Here is a 21,881-nt window from a genome sequence, read left to right on the forward strand (position 1 = left end):
TCTAAGTTCTAGGGGACTGATGACTTCAGCAGTTAAGTCCCATAGTGCTCAGAGCCATTTGAACCATTTTTTTTCGTCGAACGAGCGGTTGTATATGACTGTTAAGTATGGACCTATTGTATCAGCTTAGTCTGAAAGGAATCCATACAGTCCGGACCGGAAGACTTGCTTTTGTTATGTGATTTAAGTTGCGTCACTACTCCGAGAATATCTATTTCTAAGTTACTCATTTTTGCAGCTGTTCGTGATTCGAATTCTGAAATATTTACTCCGTATTCTTTGGTGTGGGAATTTCGGAAGGCTAACTCTGCTTTGGCAGCTAGAATCGTCGATAGTATTTCCACTGCTACTGCGCTAGCGGTCTCCTGCGGGAATCTCAAAGTAGCGAGCATAGAGAGCATGGATAGCGACTGCAGATAAGTGCGCCAGGTGGGAATGTGGACTGATCGGGGGGCATACCGAGATAGTCCGCCCAGTTGTGATAAACACAATGTCCGCATGGCGGAATGGTTAACGCAGCTGGCTATTAAGCAGGGGGTCATGGGTTCGAATCCCAGTCCAGCACACATTTTGACTCGTCGCCGCTGATTCCGCATAAAGTCCCCAGGCTGCAATAATTCCTTTCCTTTCCTTTCTCCGCCCTCCATCTTTAATTTACGTAATATGAATCACAGGTGCCGATTCCGAATGATGTGCGTCCTCTCGGACACGTTCGAAAGAATAGACACCACGCATTCATATAATTATATGTGAGCATTATTTAATCCGGTAGAGTGCATAATCGCCCTCACTACTACGAGGTGCATTCAAGTTCTAAGGCCTCCGATTTTTTTTCGAATTAACTACTCCCCCGAAATCGATGAATCTGGCGTTACTTCTCGACGTAATCACCCTGCAGACGTACACATTTTTCACAACGCTGACGCCATGATTCCATGGCAGCGGCGAAGGCTTCTTCAGGAGTCTGTTTTGACCACTGGAAAATCGCTGAGGCAATAGCAGCACGGCTGGTGAATGTGCGGCCACGGAGAGTGTCTTTCATTGTTGGAAAAAGCCAAAAGTCACTAGGAGCCAGGTCAGGTGAGTAGGGAGCATGAGGAATCACTTCAAAGTTGTTATCACGAAGAAACTGTTGCGTAACGTTAGCTCGATGTGCGGGTGCGTTGTCTTGGTGAAACAGCACACGCGCAGCCCTTCCCGGACGTTTTTGTTGCAGTGCAGGAAGGAATTTGTTCTTCAAAACATTTTCGTAGGATACACCTGTTACCGTAGTGCCCTTTGGAACGCAATGGGTAAGGATTACGCCCTCGCTGTCCCAGAACATGGACACCATCATTTTTTCAGCACTGGCGGTTACCCGAAATTTTTTTGGTGGCGGTGAATCTGTGTGCTTCCATTGAGCTGACTGGCGCTTTGTTTCTGGATTGAAAAATGGCATCCACGTCTCATCCATTGTCACAACCGACGAAAAGAAAGTGCCATTGATGCTGTCGTTGCGCGTCAACATTGCTTGGCAACATGCCACACGGGCACCCGTGTGGCCGTCCGTCAGCATTCGTGGCACCCACCTGGATGACACTTTTCGCATTTTCAGGTCGTCATGCAGGATTGTGTGCACAGAACCCACAGAAATGTCAACTCTGGAGGCGATCTGTTCAACAGTCATTCGGCGATCCCCCAAAACAATTCTCTCCACTTTCTCGATCGTGTCGTCAGACCGGCTTGTGCGAGCCCGAGGTTGTTTCGGTTTGTTGTCACAAGATGTTCTGCCTTCATTAAACTGTCGCACCCACAAACGCACTTTCGACACATCCATAACTCCATCACCACATCTCTCCTTCAACTGTCGATGAATTTCAATTGGTTTCACACCACGCAAATTCAGAAAACGAATGATTGCACGCTGTTCAAGTAAGGAAAACGTCGCCATTTGAAGTTTTTAAAACAATTCTCATTCTCGCCGCTGGCGGTAAAATTCCATTTGCCGTACGGTGCTGCCATCTCTGGGACGTATTGACAATGAATGCGGCCTCATTTTAAAACAATGCGCATGTTTCTATCTCTTTCCAGTCCGGAGAAAAAAAATCGGAGGCCATAGAACTTGAATGGAAATCGCAGTGCAATTGTGCATAACACGGGGGCGAATCAGACGATTACAAAAAACGTCCTTTACGAATGTTTATTAATACAATTGATTTATAGCGGCTGCACGACCTGGAGCCAGGTTATTATCCACTCAGAGCACAGCTTTCGCAGTGGTACTTGGCGCCGTGTCAAATTCATCTTATATTCGCGTCCTCGTGCTGTTTGCAGATGAAGCAACGTTCGGACGTGTTACGGTCTTCAACATCCACAATTCGCATGTTCTGAGTGAGGGTAATCCACATGACACATTTACTCGCGCTCGTCATTTGCGGTTCTACGCCGCGCGGGATTAGCCGAGCGGTCTTGGGCGCTGCAGCCATGGACTGTGCGGCTGGTCCCGGCAGAGGTTCGAGTCCTCCCTCTTGCATGGGTGTGTGTGTTTGTCCTTAGGATAATTTAGGTTAACTAGTGTGTAAGCTTAGGGACTGATGACCTTACTCATCTTTAGATTTCCCACACATCTGAACATCTGAGGTTCTACGTGAATGTGTGGGCTGGGCCGGCCGCGGTGGCCGAGCGGTTCTAGGCGCTTCAGTCCGGAACCGCGCTGCTGCTACGGTCGCAGGTTCGAATCCTGCCTCGGGCATGGATGTGTGTGATGTCCTTAGATTAGTTAGGTTTAAGTAGTTCTAAGTCTAGGGGACTGATAACCTCAGATGTTAGTGCTTAGAGCCATTTGTGTGGGCTGGTGCTGGTGACATTTTAGCTGGCCATATCTCCTGCCTAGGCCACTGAGTTTCGTGCCGTCTTGTTTACTAAACCTCTGTTCTCCCTGAAGAAGATCTTGTTGGCTGGATAATAGCAGCAGCGGTACGAATTACGGGCAGTCCTTCAGTCTTTGGCCACGATGGACAAAACATGACCCGCCAGTTCAATCTCTGTTTACATGCCAATGGAGGCATCTTTTGAACCTCTACGGTAATTAAAGTAACTGTTTTGTATTAATGTTGTTGCCTCTTGGTAAGAAAGAAATGAAACCTCTTTATGTTACTTTTCGTCCTCACAGAGAAACAAATTAGAAGAAGTGTTCACTATCCCACGCAACCTCGCAGAGTCTGTTAGTTTAATTAATTTCCATCCAGAGAAAACTCCCTCTACCAGTTTAAAAAATCCGCACAGGAAAATATGACGTTACAGAAAAATATGTATTTCGGTGTCCCGTGCAACCACCCAGAGGTTGTCGGGTTAAATAATTTTCACCCTGTGTTATGTCTATAGGGTACACGGCTATACGCCAGTGTGCTGCTTAGCACAGCACTCGAACAACAGCTGACACTTTCATTTGACATAAATCCTCGCACACTACCACTGTGACAACGTTTATTCACAGAGTAACATGTATTAATCCAAGTTTGTTTGAATAAAACAATGGTCATTTTATCTCTGCTTTAATTGCTTCAATATTTAGTAAAAAATTAAAGTGGCGTGTTTTTTTTTTTTTTGTGAAACTACACTGCCTGACAAAAAAAAGTCAAGCAGCCAGAGGATATGATTGGATGTAAAATTAACTTCAAGCACAAACCACTGACGGGCATGTAAATGACTGAAGTTGCTATTCTCTGTGAGAGGTAGAACGGGCAACCAACTGCATCAGTGTTATTCTGTTTAGTGGTGTTACCAGGACTGTTACGGTACATGAGGAGCGTAAAAGCGTCAGATGTTGTGTGATCACTTTGAAGGACGCGGAGATGCCACATACTCGTGTAAAATAGCGCAATGGGCGCCTGACAGACTTTGTAAGAGACCTCGTTGTGGGTCTTCATTTGGCCAGCTGTCCGAATCGTGCGATACACAGGGTGTGTCAAAAAGAATCATCCGATTTGACACATGTATATATCTGAAACTAATTTTGTTTTTTGATGAACGGTAAACTTAAAGTAATTTTCTTTTATACTTTTCACAGCTGTTCAATATGCTCCCTTTGAGATTGCAAGGCATATGACAACTCGGTATTCAGATTGTCCCCACACTGCAACGTGCGTTTCTCGAGTTACAGCTTCCACAGCTGCTGTTACGCGATGTCTCAGTTCATTCAATGTTGTTGGAAGGGAGGCACATAAACAGAGCCTTTTATAAACCCCCACAAGAAATAGTCAGATACAGTCAGGTCCGGTGACCCTGGTCGCCAGTAATGTAAGACTGAGTCATCTGGTCCAGAGCGACCGATCCATGATTCAGTAACGCTTTGATTTAAAAATTCCCGCACTTCCAGACGCCAGTGTGGCGGTGCCACATCCTGTTGGTAAATGAAGTCGTTCGGATCAGTTTCCAACTTGGGAAAGTAAGGTTGTCAAGCATATAGAGATATTTGCTTCCTGTAACAGAGTTCTCGGCACAGGAAAGTGGACCACACACTTTTCCCGTGAAATTGCACAAAACACATTAAATTTTGGAGAGTCCCTCTCATGTTGTACAACCTCATGTGGTTATTCGTACCCCATATCCCACATTATTACGGTTCACATTTCCATTTAAATGGAATGTTGCCTCGTCACTAAACACTAAGCGTTGAAGAAAACTGTCATCCTGCATCTTGCGAAGAACGAAACTACACAACTCCATACGTTGTTGTTTGCCACCTTCACGAAGAGCGTGCAGTAGCTGAATTTTGTACGGTTTCCAGTGTAAACGTCGCCGTTACACACGCCAGACGGTCATCGGGGCCATGTTGAGCTATCGAGGTGCACCGCGAACGGATTTCTGCCATGGTCTAGTGCTCTGTGCTGTAGGAGGATCCACACCATACCTAGTACGGAAGTCCCAGTTGGCACTACCTCTGCTCCATTTAGCTGAAAAGTCCCTTGCTCTACTTCATTACTCGGTGTAACGTCCCCAGGTAGCAAAACATTTTGTGTGGTAGTAAGCGAAGACATGCGTGGACCACCCTTCAACTGCGAGATTAATAATTTTCAACGAAGTGTAAAAATTTCTGGCTTAGTTTTTTTAACAAATTAAGATTCACTCACTCACATTCTGGTTGTGGTAGTAGCGTTTTCTATCGCTGCATGTTCTAGCGCTGGACGACACATTATTATTGTGAAGAAGCGCTTAGCATCCACCAGTTAAACTTGGCGACTGTATAAAAATTTACAAATACCACAGATGACAATCTGTTGTCAGTTTTATTGACTGAGCTAGTAAACAGAATTTATGACACAGGAATCTGGCCTCAAGTACTACTGAAGACCATCTTACTTTATCTAAAAGGTGCAACGCAAAATAATGCAAAGACTATAGGAGAATTAATTTTGTCAGTCATGTAAAAGGCTGTAACGAGTGTCATACTAAGGAGAACTGGAAAGAAAATCGAGGAAGATATTGGGGAAGAACAGTTTGGGTTCAGAAAGGGTAAAGGAACAAGAGATGATATAGAACGTATGAGGGTGACTGGATAATGAATGACAGCAATGAACATGGGAGTATACTGCTAAGAATGTTGGTACAGAAAGATGTTGGAAAGGACTGGGAAGATAAAAGGTTAATAATAAAGGGGATGTTTATAAAGCAAAAGTTGACGGAGTAGGGAATGAGGAGACGGAAGAGATGAGCACTGGAAGGAGTGTAACACAAGGATGCTTAATGTCAGCGAAACTATTCAGCTATGGAAGAGAACTGATAGGATGCAAGGATTGGAGGAGAAAGGATAAAAACTATAAAAAAAGCCGATGATGAAGCAGTACTGGCGGAATCAGAACAGGAAGAAGGCGCAAAGAGTGTGGAATGGGGATAAATAGAGGAAAGGCAAAAGTGATGAGAATAAGGAAGATAGAAGCTTCAGTTAACATAATTCTAGACGGAAAAACAGTACAAGTATGAACGTTTCTATTATTCTTGAAGAATCAAGTTTGCCAAGATCGCTAGTAATTCCTTTTATTACTATTAGCGGTTTCGACAGACCTACTCTGTCATCATCGGATCGTGCATTATTCGGTGTACATTCTTTTTACAACAATGAAAGTCACACAGAGATGTTGCGTCAAATTGTAATAAAAAGTTTCAACATCACTATGCAACTTTCAGTGCTGTAAATAGCAAGCACATCTAATAATGGTACAAGTGCCGATGATGACAGCATACATATGTCGAAATATGTAATAGTAATAAAAAGAATGCCAGCGATCTTGGCAAACTCGATTCTTCAAGAATAATATACTTTCAGATTGCCCCCAATGATTGACCCGATGTCAGACATACATAAAATCCTTTCTGTACCGGGAAGTTTAATGACATGGAAAAGAAGGCGCACAGAAGAAATAAGGAAGAATAATTTCTACGGGAAAGAGAGCATCTGGAAAGGTGAAGCAGTTACTAATATCTGGAAGAATACCATTAGGAACTGAGGAAAATATCTGCTATATCTTTTGTCTCGAGGGTAGTGTTATATAGCAGTGAATCCATGGACAGTTAAAAACAAAGAAGAAAGATATGTAGAACGTTTTGAAATGTGGCTTTGGAGAAGATCCTACTGCGAAGTTAGCCAACAAACTTAAGAATGGGGAAGTAATGAAGATAATAGGGAAAAAACGAAGATTATTGGAAGTGACCAGAAAGAGGAAAATATCTTGGCTGGGACACATACTACGTAGGAAGATGCTGCAGGAAATAATTATTGAAGAAAAAGTGGAAGTAATGAGAGGAAAAGGTAAGAAAATAGTTTGGAATATTGGACGACATTAGAAAAGGTTGTTCTTACAGACAGATCAAGGAAGCTGCTCAGAACAGGGCACGATGGACAACCTCCAGTTGAAACCTGTCATAAGACAATACACTAAAGAAAGATGTTCTAATATCAGCAAAGAGCAAAGCCTGACCGCATGTTTCCTGCCAACAAGCAAGCGACGACAACGAAAAAAGAGCTAAACCTTTAATTATTTTCCAAAGAAGTCCGATTGCCTTCATTTAGAATAGAAATCCAGAGCCCCTAGGAGGAGAAACACGCAATCGTACAACCAGTCCTACCTAGAGATATTAATAAAAGCAATGGCTGTACGCATTTCATTTTCGCAGTTTCATGTCATTTTTGTGTTGATTTTTTATCGATACTCCATCATAGCGGGAGGCCGTAATGTGGGTGTCCGCTGCCTTCATTCGATGTGAAAACCATTTTCAATTTCCCTCTCTGAATTCGGGCAAAAAATTTCATTTTTTTCCGTGCCAGTATTTCCATTATCCCAGATACAAACATAGTTTCAATCGTCCGGTTCCTTCCAAGAATTTCGAGGTGTTTCGCTTGGTTATCAAGCTAATACTCTAACCGGAAATGCCCCTCCTAGATTTCTCACCTGGCAGTACGTTTGTCCCACTCTCAGCTTTCTGGGATTTTCGGCTAAAAAGAATGGTTATCTACAACAAATCTTCAAAATTTTATGAAAGACGTAAAAATAAGACTGTGACTGACGTTTCAGCGAACCGAGAAATGGAGGCGCCATATCCCGTACTGGCTGTACACCGGCAACAGTGACTCCCGCTACTGCGAACAATCAATCGCTAAGTTAAATCACTATGAAAAATGCTCCTATCGTAGCACAAAAAAGACGAATGTGTCCTGGGCAGATTTAGAGATGCATAAGAAGGGAACTAACTTTTCGACCTATATGGCAGTAGTAACAAAACCACCCGTAGAAATTTTATCTCCCTACAAAAAAGTTTTTAGCTATCAAAAATGGTTCAAATGGCTCTAAGCACTATGGGACTTAACATCTGAGGTCATTAGTCCCCTAGACTTAGAACTACTTAAACCTAACTAAGGACATCACACATATCCATGCCGAGGCAGGATTCGAACCTGCGACCCTAGCAGCTGCTCGGTTCCGGACTGAAGCGCCTAGAAGCGCCCGGCCACAGCGGCGGGCTCTTAGCTGTTACATGTATGCACCTCATCCATATGTTATTGTTTACTATGGCTAGCGAATCTTCTGGATTTTAGCAAATAATCAGGGACCTTGGCCTACAAATTGCAAGGAACAGGTGTGCAAACAACTTGCAGCTGAGAGAGTTCACTGCGTTGGGGAAGTAGGGTTAACTCGTAAAAGCGTACATACGTCAAAATATTTCGATTTAAATGTCTTTGAATCTGCCAGGTAAGTCGATTCCCTTCCATTACATGCCGATCAGTGTCCAGGACACATTCGACTTTTTTTGTGCTACGATAGGAACATTTTTCACTATGGTTTGCAACTGTTAGTGTAACATAACTTTGACATTAGACACCACAGCTTGACAACCGATGTAGATCTCTGCCGATGACTGATCCGGTATAGGTTTTTTTATTGTCTTTCGAATCATGGTGCATATATTGCGGCAACGCATAAAGCTTTCACAAAACAACAGGACGACCACTAATTACATATATATGTCTAACTCCTTCCAAAAGTTGATTCGATTAGCACGAGTTTGAAGCTTGCCGTGCGTAAAAACTCATAAAAATGCTTTTTGCACGTAAAATCCGAATGAAGTTAGATTTATTGACGCGAGTTTTAAATTTTATCGTAAGAACGCATTTTTTATTTATTTGGGTGACCTTATAAACTACTTCCGTGCATTCAATTCACGTAAGAACGTATTTTATTTGCTACATTTAGCTCAACTTTAAACCATCGTATCTCGACAACGGATAAAGATTATCGGATGAAAAAAATTCGTTTCGTTACTATCTGCTTATCTACAATCGTGCAAAGTTTGAACCGATTCGTACGAGTTTAAATTATAGAACTGGCGCGCCTCATAAAGCCTTCCAGAAAAACTTTTTTTTGCGTGTTTTTGCAAATCAGAACGATGAATATACAAACGGTGCCATTACTTGAGCATTAATTTCAGCCCAATTACAATCTTTTCCAAAAGGAATTAATCGATTCGCACAATCTGCCTGTGTGCCAGTCCCGGTTAGTCGTTCAAACATTGCTTAATATACTATAACATGGCTTCAGTAAGATGTTTGAATGGCCACAGAAATGGTCCCAGGTCCACGTTAAATTAAACACTTTTTATGTATATAGACTTACGCGCCGAGTGAAAATTTGTACCAACACCGGGAATCGAACCCGCATCTCCTGCTTACTAGCCACGTTCGCCAACTACTAAGCACTCTGTCATAGAGGTTCGCACAACTGCACGGATTACCCTGGAACGCCTCCGTCCTCGATCCAAATTCTCACTGCCGCGCCAGTCTACTTTAAACTTCTCCTTACAGACGAACAGAATTGACGAGACTCTCCATGTTTTGCAATAGCACCATAGTATCGAAGGTAGAATCGGGGAACCCAGGTGCAGGTATTTATACAAATAAAATGACACGGTTTCAGAGGATTTTATGTATGTAGACTGAAGAGGCGACTGAAAACTTGTAGTAAGGCCAGGCATCGAACCAAGATCTCCTGCTTATCTGTATGAGACCATTAAAGTATCTGAAATTGTGTCATTTCATTTAAACACTTTTTACCCCCGTTCGTAGCTCAAATAGGACCAGGCACAAAAATCCCCAAACCCCTATTTTGCGCGCAGTCCTTTCATGCATATTTGTTACACCGCTTACCCGCTCTAACTATTTTATTCAAATTATGGCACAGACAACCCTGATGACTGTCTTTTTTCCCCTTTTTTGTTGGTGTCTACTTTAGTTTGCCATTTCTTTTAGCAAGTTGCAATTCACTCACAAAGCTTCAGAATGATAACTGAAATATCATCGTCGCAAGCAACAGTAAAGATTATCCCTGGAGTTAACAGTTGGTGGTAGAGGGCACTGTTTTCGCAAACACAAATTCAATTGTAAGGTCGAGAACACCCCTTGTAAAGAAGGACAGAAATGTACATACAAAGTTATTTACTTCCCCACTCTCACTGGATTCCATGACAGCTCACGCGTTCAAAAAAATCTGCCGACCGTAGGCACTAGCGGAAATGTTGCAGCTGCATACGGCCAATCTGGATAACTTCCTTAGCCACATGATCACCGTGGACGAGAGCTGGGTGCATCACTACGACTGCAACCAAAGGAGCAAAACGAACCTCCGAAAAATGTGAAGACACAACCATCATCTGGCTCGGTGATGCTGAGCGGTTTTTGCCACTACCTTGGAGTGGTGCCAACAGATTATGATCGTAAGGCTAAGTCCTCCACAGGAGAAAACAATCGAAATCGCCCGACGAGTTTACGGACAGCTGTAAATTCGAAGCGCCGCGCCAAATTGTCGAAGCGGATGTTTTTGCCCCACGACAACGCCTTAACTCATTCTCCACGGATCACAGTCCCACACACTGTTCTTTAGACTATTAACTTTTTCTTCACTCCCGTTTCCACCGGACATAGCACCCACTGACATCTTCCACGGATGAAGAAACCATTGCTGAGAAGGCCTTCCTCTGATGACGAGGAGTCGACTATACACACTGTCTACACAACGCCTGTTCATCCTCTGCTAGCGATTTCTGTACGGCACGGGATCTTTACTAGATAAAATTGACGGAGGGCATGGAAAAAATCGAAAGAAGGGCAGCGAGTTTTGCATTATGTCGTAATAGAGGAGAAAGTGTCACGGATATGATAAGCGAGTCGGGATGGCAATCACTACAACAGGGGGCGTTTTTCGTTCTGACGAGATCTCCACCAACTTTCTCCTAATGTGAAAATATTTTGTATGCAGATGAGGAGGTGACGGGTAATGATTCCTTCAGCCAGATGCACACCAAGCTCGAGCTCTTACGGGAATCGGCGAAACGCTAATGAGCAGGCGCTCTACATCAGTAGTGTGTGGTGTAAGCTGAGAACTTGAGTTTGACGAGAGGCGTGCTAGGGTAGTCCGATCGACTCTGGTGACCAGTGTGTCTGAAGGGCGTACTGGTCTGCGCAACAGTCTGATAAACGTGAGGCCTCGGTTCGAATCCCGCTCTGGCACAAATTTTCAACTTACCACGTTGGTATAAATCAATGGCCACTGGCAGCTAATGTCTTTATTTCCTTTGTGTCTTGAAAATACTTTCTTGCCTCCAACCTACATACGGAGAAATGATCAGTGTAATAAACTAAGAGCAGTCAGAACTCATAGAGAAAGACTTAAGTGCTGCTATAGAGTGGAACGGTAGCCAAATATTCTGAGGGTGGCTCGAAGAAGCCTCTGCCAGGCACTTGAATGTGAACTGTAGAGTACTGATGCACACTTATGAGCCAAAACATTATGACCACCTGCTTAATAGCTTGTTTGTCTGTCTATACAATAAAACACATAACTGATTCTGCGTATCAGGGACCCGACAGTTTGTAAGTTTTTGGATGTATGTGGCCTTATATACCTACGCACAGGTCATGTAGTTCGTGTAAATAAAGTGCCATTGATTTGCGTGCTCGGTGATGGCGTCCGACAGCGACCCAGATCGGTTCCATAGGATTTACATCAGGCGAATTTGGTCTTCGAGACATCAACGTGAGATCACTATAACGCTCCCCCAACCTCTGTAGTACCGTTCTGGCTCCGAATTACGGACAATTATACCGCTCAAATCTGATATCGCTGTCGAGAAAGAGGTCAAGCATGAATGGATTCAGATGGTTCATAGCCGTCAGCTTGTCTTCGGTTACTACCACAGGTCCCACGCAAGCGCAGGAGAATGTCTCCCACAGCATAACACTGTCCACCAGCCAGCGTCCGTGGCGTGCTACACTTTTCAGTCGCCGTTTATCTCGATGACAGAGTTTGTGGAGACAAAAAAATGTGATGCACCCTAAGAAACGAAAAGTTTCCATTGTTAGACGGTCGAATCCTGACGGTCCCAGTGCAATCGTAATTTACCATGCCATTGGGTCAAAATATAAACACGTATGAGTTATCTACTTCGGAGCTGCGTGTTCCACAATGTACACTACTGGCCATTAAAACTGCTACACCAAGAAGAAATGCAGATGATAAACGGGTATTCACTGGACAAATATATTATACTAGAACTGACATGTGATTACATTTCCACGCACTTTGGGTGCATAGATCCTGAGAAATCAGTACCCAGAACGACCACCTCTGGCCGTAATAACGGCCTTGATACGCCTGAGCATTGAGTCAAACAGAGCTTGGATGGCGTGTACAGGTACAGCTGCCCATGCAGCTTCAACACGATACCACAGTTCATCAAGAGTAGTGACTGGCGTATTGTGACGAGCCAGTTGCTCGGCCACCATTGACCAGACGTTTTCAATTGGTGAGAGATCTGGAGAATGTGCAGGCCAGTGCAGCAGTCCAACATTTTCTGTATCCAGAAAGGCCCGTACAGGACCTGCAACATGCGGTCGTGCATTATCTTGCTGAAATGTAGGGTTTCGCAGGGATCGAATGAACGGTAAAGCCGCGGGTCGTACCACATCTGAAATGTAACGTCCACTGTTCAAAGTGCCGTCAATGCGAACAAGAGGTGACCGAGACGTGTAACCAGTGGCACCCCATACTATCACGCCGGGTGATACGCCAGTATGGCGGTGACGAATACACGCTTCCAATGTGCGTTGACCGCGATGTCGCCAAACACGCATACGACCATCATGATGCTGTAAACAGAACCTGGATTCATCCGGAAATATGACGTTTTGCCATTCGTGCACCTAGGTTCGTCGTTGAGTACTCCATCGCAGGCGCTCCTGACTGTGATGCAGCGTCAAGGGTAACCTCAACCATGGTCTCCGAGCTGATAGTCCATGCTGCAGCAAACGTCGTCGAACTGTTCGTGCAGATGGTTATTGTCTTGCAAACGTCCCCATCTGTTGACTCAGGGATCGAGACGTGGCTGCACGATCCGTTACAGCCATGCGGATAAGATGCCTGTCATCTCGTTTGCTAGTGATACGAGGCCGTTGGGATCGAGCACGGCGTTCCGTATTACCCTCCTGAACCCACCGATTCCATATTCTGCTAACAGTCATTGAATCTCGACCAACGCGACCAGTAACGTCGCGACACGATAAACCGCAATTGCGATAGGCTACAACCCGACCTTTATCAAAGTCGGAAACGTGATGTTACGCATTTCACCTCCTTACACGAGGCATCACAACAACGTTTCACCATGCAACGCCGGTCAACTGCTGTTTGTGTATGAGAAATCGGTTGGAAACTTTCCTCATGTCAGCACGTTGTAGGTGTCGCCACCGGCGCCAACCTTGTGTGAATGCCCTGAAAAGCTAATCATTTGCATATCAGAGCACCTCCTCCTGTAGGTTAAATGTCGCGTCTGTAGCACGTCATCTTCGTGGTGTACCAATTTTAATGGCCAGTAGTGTCAATGAAGGGTGTACTCCGAAACACTTGTGTGTGCACCAGCACTGTGCTCTTTCGGCAGAGATGTCACAGATCACCATCTGTCCTACTTTACAGAGCAGACAAGCCTACGAACCCCACGTACTGTGAAGAGTCGTGGACATCCAAGCATTTAGCCCCTATTGGTAGTTTCGCTGTCCTTCTATTTCAGTAGATGCTCACGACAATAGCACGTGACCATTCGACCAGCTTCGCCGTTCTCGTGATACTCGTTCACAGGCATTGCTTAGTATTAATTTGTCTTTTGTCAAAGTCGCTTATCTAAATGGATTTCACCGTTTGCAGCCCATATCTTCGCTAGGGTGATAACCCGTCCGTGTCTGCTCCGATTACATACTTTTGTTACCGAGGCACGTGCGTGCAACCCCACGAGGCAGCATCCAATGTCGCCATGGTCAGTGCCATAACGTTTGGGCTGACCAGAGTAGATGTAAGTCAGGCGTTTTTCGAGACTGAGCGACTTCTGGACAGTCAAAATGCATACTTCCACAACAACGTCTCCTCCTTCAGTGGTTGGGTTCAAATGGTTCAAATGGCTTATGGGATTTAACATCTGAGGTTATCAGTCCCCTAGAACTTAGAACTACTTAAACCTAACTAACCTAAGGACATCACACACATCCATTCCCGAGGCAGGATTCGAACCTGCGACCGTAGCAGTCCCGCGGTTCCGGACTGAAACGTCTAGAACCGCTCGGCCACAGCGGCCGGCCAGTGGTTGGGAAAACGTGTCACAGTGAAGGGTGACCATGTGGAGAAATGACCAGTCACCTACTCTCACTGTCGCAACATGATTTTTCAGGTTTGATATTTTACGTACATACTTCGTAAAATGGGCTCGAAGCACTGATTTTTCGTTAAGTATTTCCTTGGAATTTCAAAGGTTCATGAAAACAGCCACGGAAGAACCGTTACCGAACGGATATTATTACAGGCTACAGAATAAATTAACTAAGTACGAAGTAAAATAAGATGCAGGAAACAGTGTAGAGTACACATAATTTAATCTTTGATAACACGAGTCTTTGACGAGATATTCGAAATAACTCTCTATACTCGCGCTTTCCATATATTTTAGCTAGGCTTTAAATTTTAGATCTGCTAGAACTGAATCAAAAAATTACTGTCCGGCAACGGAAAAATTGTATATCAGCCACTCACATCAATTGTGTACTCAGAGCCAGTCATAATCAACGAACGGAGATGATTCTTTATTTATAGTCAGATGCGCGAACTAATCACTGCGAAGTTTGTCGGAACTTTGATTGTGTTCTATAACAGGCCGGAACTCTGCTTGATACCCACACTGTTTTTATACAAAGCTGCGTCAGTGCTTCTTTGTTTCTCATAAATACTCAACTTCGTTTGCTTTCGCCGTCTGCTGCAGTTGCTAGTCGGTGCGTATTGTACAAGTGGCAGTTACAGACAAGGAACATTCGTTAGAGTAATGATGACAGTGAGATAATGTTACGATTCCTTTATGTTTCTCCACACACTTGTAGCAGATTTAATAAAATCTCAACTTACTTCGTAGATGGAGACAGCTGAAGACTTTTTACACTATTTTGCATGTAGTGTATTCACAGTGTACATGTAACATTGTAGAAAAAAAGTGTCTTGGGCTCTGCTAATGGTCTGTGAGAAACGGTTCTTTCAGCTTAGCTTCGATCCCACGCAAAAACTAACGTATGCCTATCGGCTGCAAATTAAATTTGGAGTAGTCAGTTCACTACGCCTAGTGTATTCCACTCTAAAGTTCTGAAAAATAGTTTAGCGAGTCGGGCCCGTTTATCTCGTGGTAAAGCGCGTGCCTGGAAACCGAAAGGCCGCGAGATCGAATCCCGGCTGCACAACGAAATATTTCAGCCTGCTTTTAACCTAGCCTCACCTCTCCGTTTAGCCAGAAGCAAAACGTGGTTCCGGTTGCACAGTGGACTGTAGGTCACCTTCCGCTGGCAGGATTTCTGGGGCAGTTTAGGGACACCCAAGTGACGAGCGGCAGCTGCGGTCGGTCCCGGAAGAACTGACAGAGTGGTCAGACATGGCGACGACCACACCTTTGAAGGACTGACTGATGCCACCCTCTGCTATGCTATTACGACTTCAAGAAATAGTGCCGGTGCCAGCCTCCATGGCGGGCAAGCGGTTCTTTTTAGTCATCAGTCTTCTAAATGTTTTGATGCGGGCCATCACGAATTCCTCTTCTGTGCCAACCTTTTCATCTCAGATTAGCACTTGCAAACTACGTACTCAATTATTTGTTGGATGTATCCTAATCTCTGTGTTCCTCTACCGTGTTTATCGTAAACATTTCCCTCTAGTACCAAGGAAGTTATTCCCTCATGTCTTAACAAACGTCCTGTCATCCAGTCCCTTCTTCCTCTCATCAAAGGTGGAGGTGACCATGAGAAACAGAAAAACGTAATCAAAGGTAAAGAAGACGCAGCGCTTCAGAAACTGAGATCGTATCAGCAGGATACAGGAGAAGTTTAAAGTACGGAGTGCCCCAAAATCCCGTTAACATTTGACAATTCAATACTTCCCAGACTAATGTAGGTAGGGAGGTGCACACTGACACACGTGCTTGAAACGACGTCGGGTTTTATTGAAACCGATAAAAAGTGCAGAAAACGACCTACAGATGGCGCTTCATATGATACAAAAGCAATAATAAGCATAACAACTGATTTTTAACAACGACGATGTTCTTTATAACATATGCTCAATATTTTAGCATCATTCATCGACAATGTATGTAGACGAAGGTCAATGAAGTTAACAACATTGTACAGCGTTATCAGCAGATACGGTGAGAAATTGCGATCAGATGTTTTCTTTTAGCACTGTAATGAGGTCGGACGATCGCAGTAGACTTGCGACTTCAGGTATTCCCATACCCAATAATCACACGTATTGAAATCTGGGTACCTGGAAGGCCAAGCATGACCGAAGTGGTGGCTCAGCAGGCGATCCTCACCAAAAGATGTGCATAAGAGATCTCTCATATGCTTATATGGATATGGTGTCTGTTCTTTCGGACATGTCCGAAAGAACAGACACAATATCCATATAAGTGTAGTTCTGGCAACACCGGCCATGACCTTCTGTGTGGATGCACACATATTCCCCGAACTCTTACGGGACTTGGTAAGAATGTCTTCCACGTGTAATGAGTGTGTTGGAGTGGGACACTACGAATGTAGTGTGTGGACATACAAGGTGAGAATGTGGGTCTCGCGGGAGGCGTTCGCGAGGTAGTCCCTGCAGTCACTCTATCCTCTGTGCCCTCGGTGGCTCAGATGGATAGAGTGTCTGCTATATAAGCAGAAGATTCTGGGTTCGAGTCCCGGTCGGGGCACACATTTTCACCTGTCCCCGTTGATATGTCTCAACGCCCGTTAACAGTTGAAGGCATTAATATAATTCTAATCTTTCATATGTGTAGCAATTGGGACGGAGCACCATCTGCATAAAAGCCGTACCTTCCGGCAACTATTTATCAGCCACGTTAGGTGCGATGCGTTTCTATAATATATCGGCGTATTTCGCACCCGTCACGCTGATAGTTTGAAAAGCAGCACCCAGCATTTCCTCGAAGAAAAAGGGTACCATCACGATTGATGCGCTAAATCCACTTCATACCGTGACTTCCTCGTCGTGAAATAGAGCTTCCACGAGAGTTCTAGGATTTTCGGTAGCACTAATTCTGCTGTTGTTGGTGTTTTCAGATCTTGGTGTGTGAAATGGGCTTCATCTGTCCACAACACGTTAGACACCAATCGTCATCTTCCCTTTATTCTGAAATTCCCAAACTGCAAATGCTCTGCGCTCACAATTCGGAGGCTAACGGTTCTTGTTGACGCTGGATTTTCTACGGGTAGCATTTGATGAGGGAGGGAGAGGGTCGGTGTTTGTGTTACGCCTCAGTTCTCTCCAAACAGTAGTGCGTGGAATGCTGATGCGACGTGCGACTTCACGAGCTCTGACTTCGCCCTGTGGAGACGAACCCGCTAAAGTCCCCGTTTCTTCCTGGACTGTCCGAGCAGCAGTAGCCCTTGTGTCTGGTCGGCCGCTGCGGGCTTCGTACTTCGTGATTACTTTTTTCACTTATCACACGTCCTTTATCAGTTCTAATACCCTCTGGATCGTTAAGTTGCAGCAACAGACTCACTATTCTGATAGTAAACTTCAATTAACAGTGGCTTTTCTGGTGGAGGCAGCATACTGCGATTGCTGGCGCATCTGACTTCCTCTCTCACTACAGCTCATTCTACACACGATTATCATGCGTCAGTCCTGGACTGTGCGGCTGGTCCTGGCGGAGGTTAGAGTCCTCCCTCGGGCATGGATTGTGTGTGTGTTTGTCCTTAGGATAATTTAGGTTAAGTAGTGTGTAAGCTTAGGGACTGATGACCTTAGCAGTTAAGTCCCATAAGATTTCACACACATTTGAACATCATGCAGCATCACTCACGTGTTGCCGCTCAGCGTCATCTCTTGGCCATTTTTTGCACTCGTTTGTGGTTTCAATAGGACTAAAAAATAAAAAAATTCTAAACTCCGCCCGAACAGGCCATGAAGACCCAACGATACCGACCAGCCGCCGTGTCATCCTCAACCCACAGGCGTCACTGGATGCGGATATGAAGGGGCAAGTGGTCAGCACACCGCTGTCCGGTCTGTATGTCAAATTACCGATACTGGAGCCGCTACTTCTCAGTCAAATAGCTCCTCAGTTTGCCTCACAAGGGCTGAGTGCACTCCGCTTGCCAACAGCGCTCGGCAGACCGGTTGGTCGCCCATCCAAGTGCTAGCCCAGCCCGACAGCGCTTAATTTCGGTCATCTGACAGGAACCCGTGTTGCCACTAACGCAAGGCTGTTGGCGGTTTCAATAAGAGTCCACGTAATTGTAGACATGCGTGTCAATTTATACCTATCTACGTACATTATCCACTGAATTACTGCATTTTCAAATGTTAACAGACTTTTGGGCCACCCTGTATATTTCTTTGACATATTTTACCAGCTAAATGTCCAGTATCGCGATTAATTTTAACCACAAGCTTGAGGTGACGGCTAAAAAAATATTCTTTCTCCAGCAGAAATGCATGTTAGCTGTATTCATTACCATACTGAAAATGATTGATTCTACTTCGATACAAAATAATGAAAGCGACGGAAAAAGTCATGTTCTGCATCACAACAAAATCTCTGTTAGAAGCAGATTTGGACAGATGCCTAGAAATATCTGAATGGAAAGGAATGCTTGCATAAATTAAACGAAAGACGGGAGACCTACAGGTTGTGGGACCACTGCGTTATTTAAAGAGCGAAAATTAGTGTCTAATTTATCCCTAACAGGTGACGTCTAGACGTGACCCTCTAATTAACAAAGACTGCTAGCCGCACTAATACGATGTGCAGTCGAAACTATGGCCAAATCGTAATTGCTGCCGTTTCAAGTAACACAAAGCGTAACGAATGCCGTTTTCCACAAACAGTGCTATAAAATTCATTGATATATCTGGACTGACCGGTCAGCACCAGTGTTGCTTCTCTCTGTGCCATTTCAATAAGAAAAACGAGAACAATTAAATTGTCTAAATTTTATAAAGAGATGGTGGTTATAAGCTGAAAAACGACTGTTTACGTTATCCCTGTACTACAGGTTACTTCACTCTAAAGCAGCACGGAAATATAGAATAGCCAGTATTTAAACTAACACAACAGCATCAGAAGCTCTGTGGTGTTTTGTTGTAAATAAACATAGAAATATGAGTGAACTGACTTATCAGAAGCCAGCCTGGGTGGACGAGCGGTTCTAGGCGCTTCAGTCTGGAACCCCGCGACCGCAACGGTCGCAAGTTCGAATCCTGCCCCCGGCATGGATGTGTGTGATGTCCTTAGGTTAGTTAGGTTTAAGTAGTTCTAAGTTCTAGGGGACTGATGACCTCAGAAGCTAAGTCCCATAGTGCTCAAAGCCATTTGATCCATTTTGAACTTATCAGAAGTTAAAAAAATCTTACGTCTGTAAGGAAAAACCACACTTGGTAGGTGGTAGCCTTTCAATCGGCCGCGGTCCGTTAGTATACGTCGGACCCGCGTGTCGCCACTATCAGTGATTGCAGACCGAGCGCCGCCACACGGCAGGTCTAGAGAGACTTCCTAGCACTCGCCCCAGTTCTACAACCGACTTTGCTAGCGATGGTTCACTGACGAAATACGCTCTCATTTGCCGAGACGATAGTTAGCATAGCCTTCAGCTACGTCATTTGCTACGACCTAGCAAGGCGCCATTACCAGTTACTGTTGATACTGAGAATAATGTACAGTCAAGAGTGACGTTCACCATTTATGGATTAAAGTTAAGTATTCCACCCGCTACGTCCGTTTTTTCTAAATTCTAATTTCCTTGTCCTGTTCCAGACCTCACGCCAGCCTGCGTGAGCTAAAACGCGTGCCTTTCGGCTTACTCTTGTATCCCGGAGTTGGCTCTCCTGCCAACCCACAACACAAACATATAAGAAAATGTAACCAGTCGTATTTATTTTTCTATTTCACGATATATTTCGAAGTACAATACCTGCACCATCACATAGATTCAGCTAATGCTAGTGTTGCGTAAATGCTGCTTTTGTTCATAAGAATGTTGGCAACTGGTGGTACTGTCAGCAAGAAGAAAGCAATAAAGTAATATTTATGTTATGTGAAACAGAAATTTGCAGCAGTTCGGTCGCCAGCACTAGGTAATCAAACAGCAATAAAAATATCTTGCGGTGATTATACGCCTGTTTTCAACATCGTTAACGCTAGATGCTTCACTTTTCAGTAATCGATATTGCGGGGATAGTGGACTGCAAAACGACATGCGCAGAGGTAGTTGGTGTGTCTGAATCGGTAATTGTGTTTTTTCTTACAGTATTTCTGCTAACGACAAAGTCACCTGCGTCAGGTGCTTTGAGCCAAGCTCTTTTATTTGCTTATTGTATAGGCTTCAAGCTATTAGAGGAAACTATATTTGTTCGTAGCACATGACTAATTCGTCGTGGAAACACTGAGCACAGAAACTGAATCATCAAAGTTGCTGGATATCTATGAAATCAGCTCCCCCCCCCCCCCCCCCCCAATGCACTAATAGTCCGAAGCTTCCTAAATGCCGCTTATGATACGAAGATAAATGTTGTCAAATAGTTTATAGTTCCGAATGTAGTGGGCTAAAACTAGCATCTCACAGGAGAAAGCATGAAGCGAACTCCAGCGCTGGTGAGAAGTGTACATGTTAGCTCCTTTCTCTTGAAACATAAATACTGCGCATAAACAGGCAAAGAATCCGCTTCTGTTGGATTACGCCACTGGAGAGAAATCACTGGAAAAGGCAACTACCGTAAAGCACCGAGCACTAACCACTCGGAGCCACGTAAAGTAGAATAATCACAAAGACAAGTTGTGAGGAAAGCAGATGCCTGATTGTGATTCATTGTGATAATGTTACGCTAACTTAATTCAGCTACAAAGGAAATGGCTTGCAAAACACTCGTTCGAGCAATTTTGGAGAATTATTCATTCACCACGATCACGATTTCGGCCTGTTGTGTTATTCTCAAGTCATAGCTCACTATGATGTGTGCGAATGCATATCGTTCCGTTTTAAGAGGACACTGTTCTTGTGTGAACTTTGTTTGCGTATTCCCTTTTATAGTAAGATAGGAGTAATAACTAACTCAAGAAGACTCGCCTTCTTGTTCAATTATTTATTTATTATTAATTAATTTGTTTATTCTCCGAACCAGTAGTGGCATCCACTACGCGGTTTTTCTTTTATTGTTTCTGAAATAATTAAAGAAAGAAAAAGAAAACACTTCAGTGAAACGAAAGAAACATTGTTTTCTTGCAAGAAGGCGAAACCTCTTTAAGGGGGGTAGGACGTCAAACGGGCCGACTTGGAGCAGGACAGGTACCACAGGACATTTTAATTCCTACTGTCTATACTTTTACAAATAAATTCATAAAACTTTGTCAATATGACCAGGAAGGATTCAGAATTCACACTCATAGCAGTGGAAGTTCGAAAACATAACGAAGTAATTTTTTTTACATCTAAAATTTCATAATTTTTTTCACTTACTAATGGCAGCCTTTGTTGCTATAGGTACACTTTTCTTCATAAGTAAGAGAGATGGTTCGATGAATGTTGCACAGCATACAAACCATACTTAAAGGTGTATGAAACTCTAGAATTTTCGAAATCTATTAAAAACTGTGGTAAAAATTGAGGTAATTAACTACAAAATTTGTGTTTTTTTTTCTAAACATGGTTCAAATGGTTCTGAGCACTATGGGACATAACATCTCTGGTCATCAGTCCCCTAGAACTTAGAACTACTTAAACCTAACTAACCTAAGGACAGCACACAGCACCCAGTCATCACGAGGCAGAGAAA

General features: G+C 44.0%; 1 protein-coding gene and 1 non-coding gene across 2 annotated transcripts in view; one reads left to right on the plus strand and one right to left on the minus strand.

The window, feature by feature from the left end:
• LOC126416227 (protein FAM110B) overlaps positions 1–21,881 on the minus strand; it is a 477,951-nt gene that overhangs the window by 454,425 nt on the left and 1,645 nt on the right. The window lies entirely within an intron of this gene.
• On the plus strand, positions 16,723–16,797 carry Trnai-uau (transfer RNA isoleucine (anticodon UAU)). The gene has a single exon. It is a non-coding gene; the product is annotated as a tRNA-Ile (tRNA).

Source organism: Schistocerca serialis, chromosome 8, assembly GCF_023864345.2.
Source record: "Schistocerca serialis cubense isolate TAMUIC-IGC-003099 chromosome 8, iqSchSeri2.2, whole genome shotgun sequence".
NCBI lineage: Eukaryota > Metazoa > Arthropoda > Insecta > Orthoptera > Acrididae > Schistocerca > Schistocerca serialis.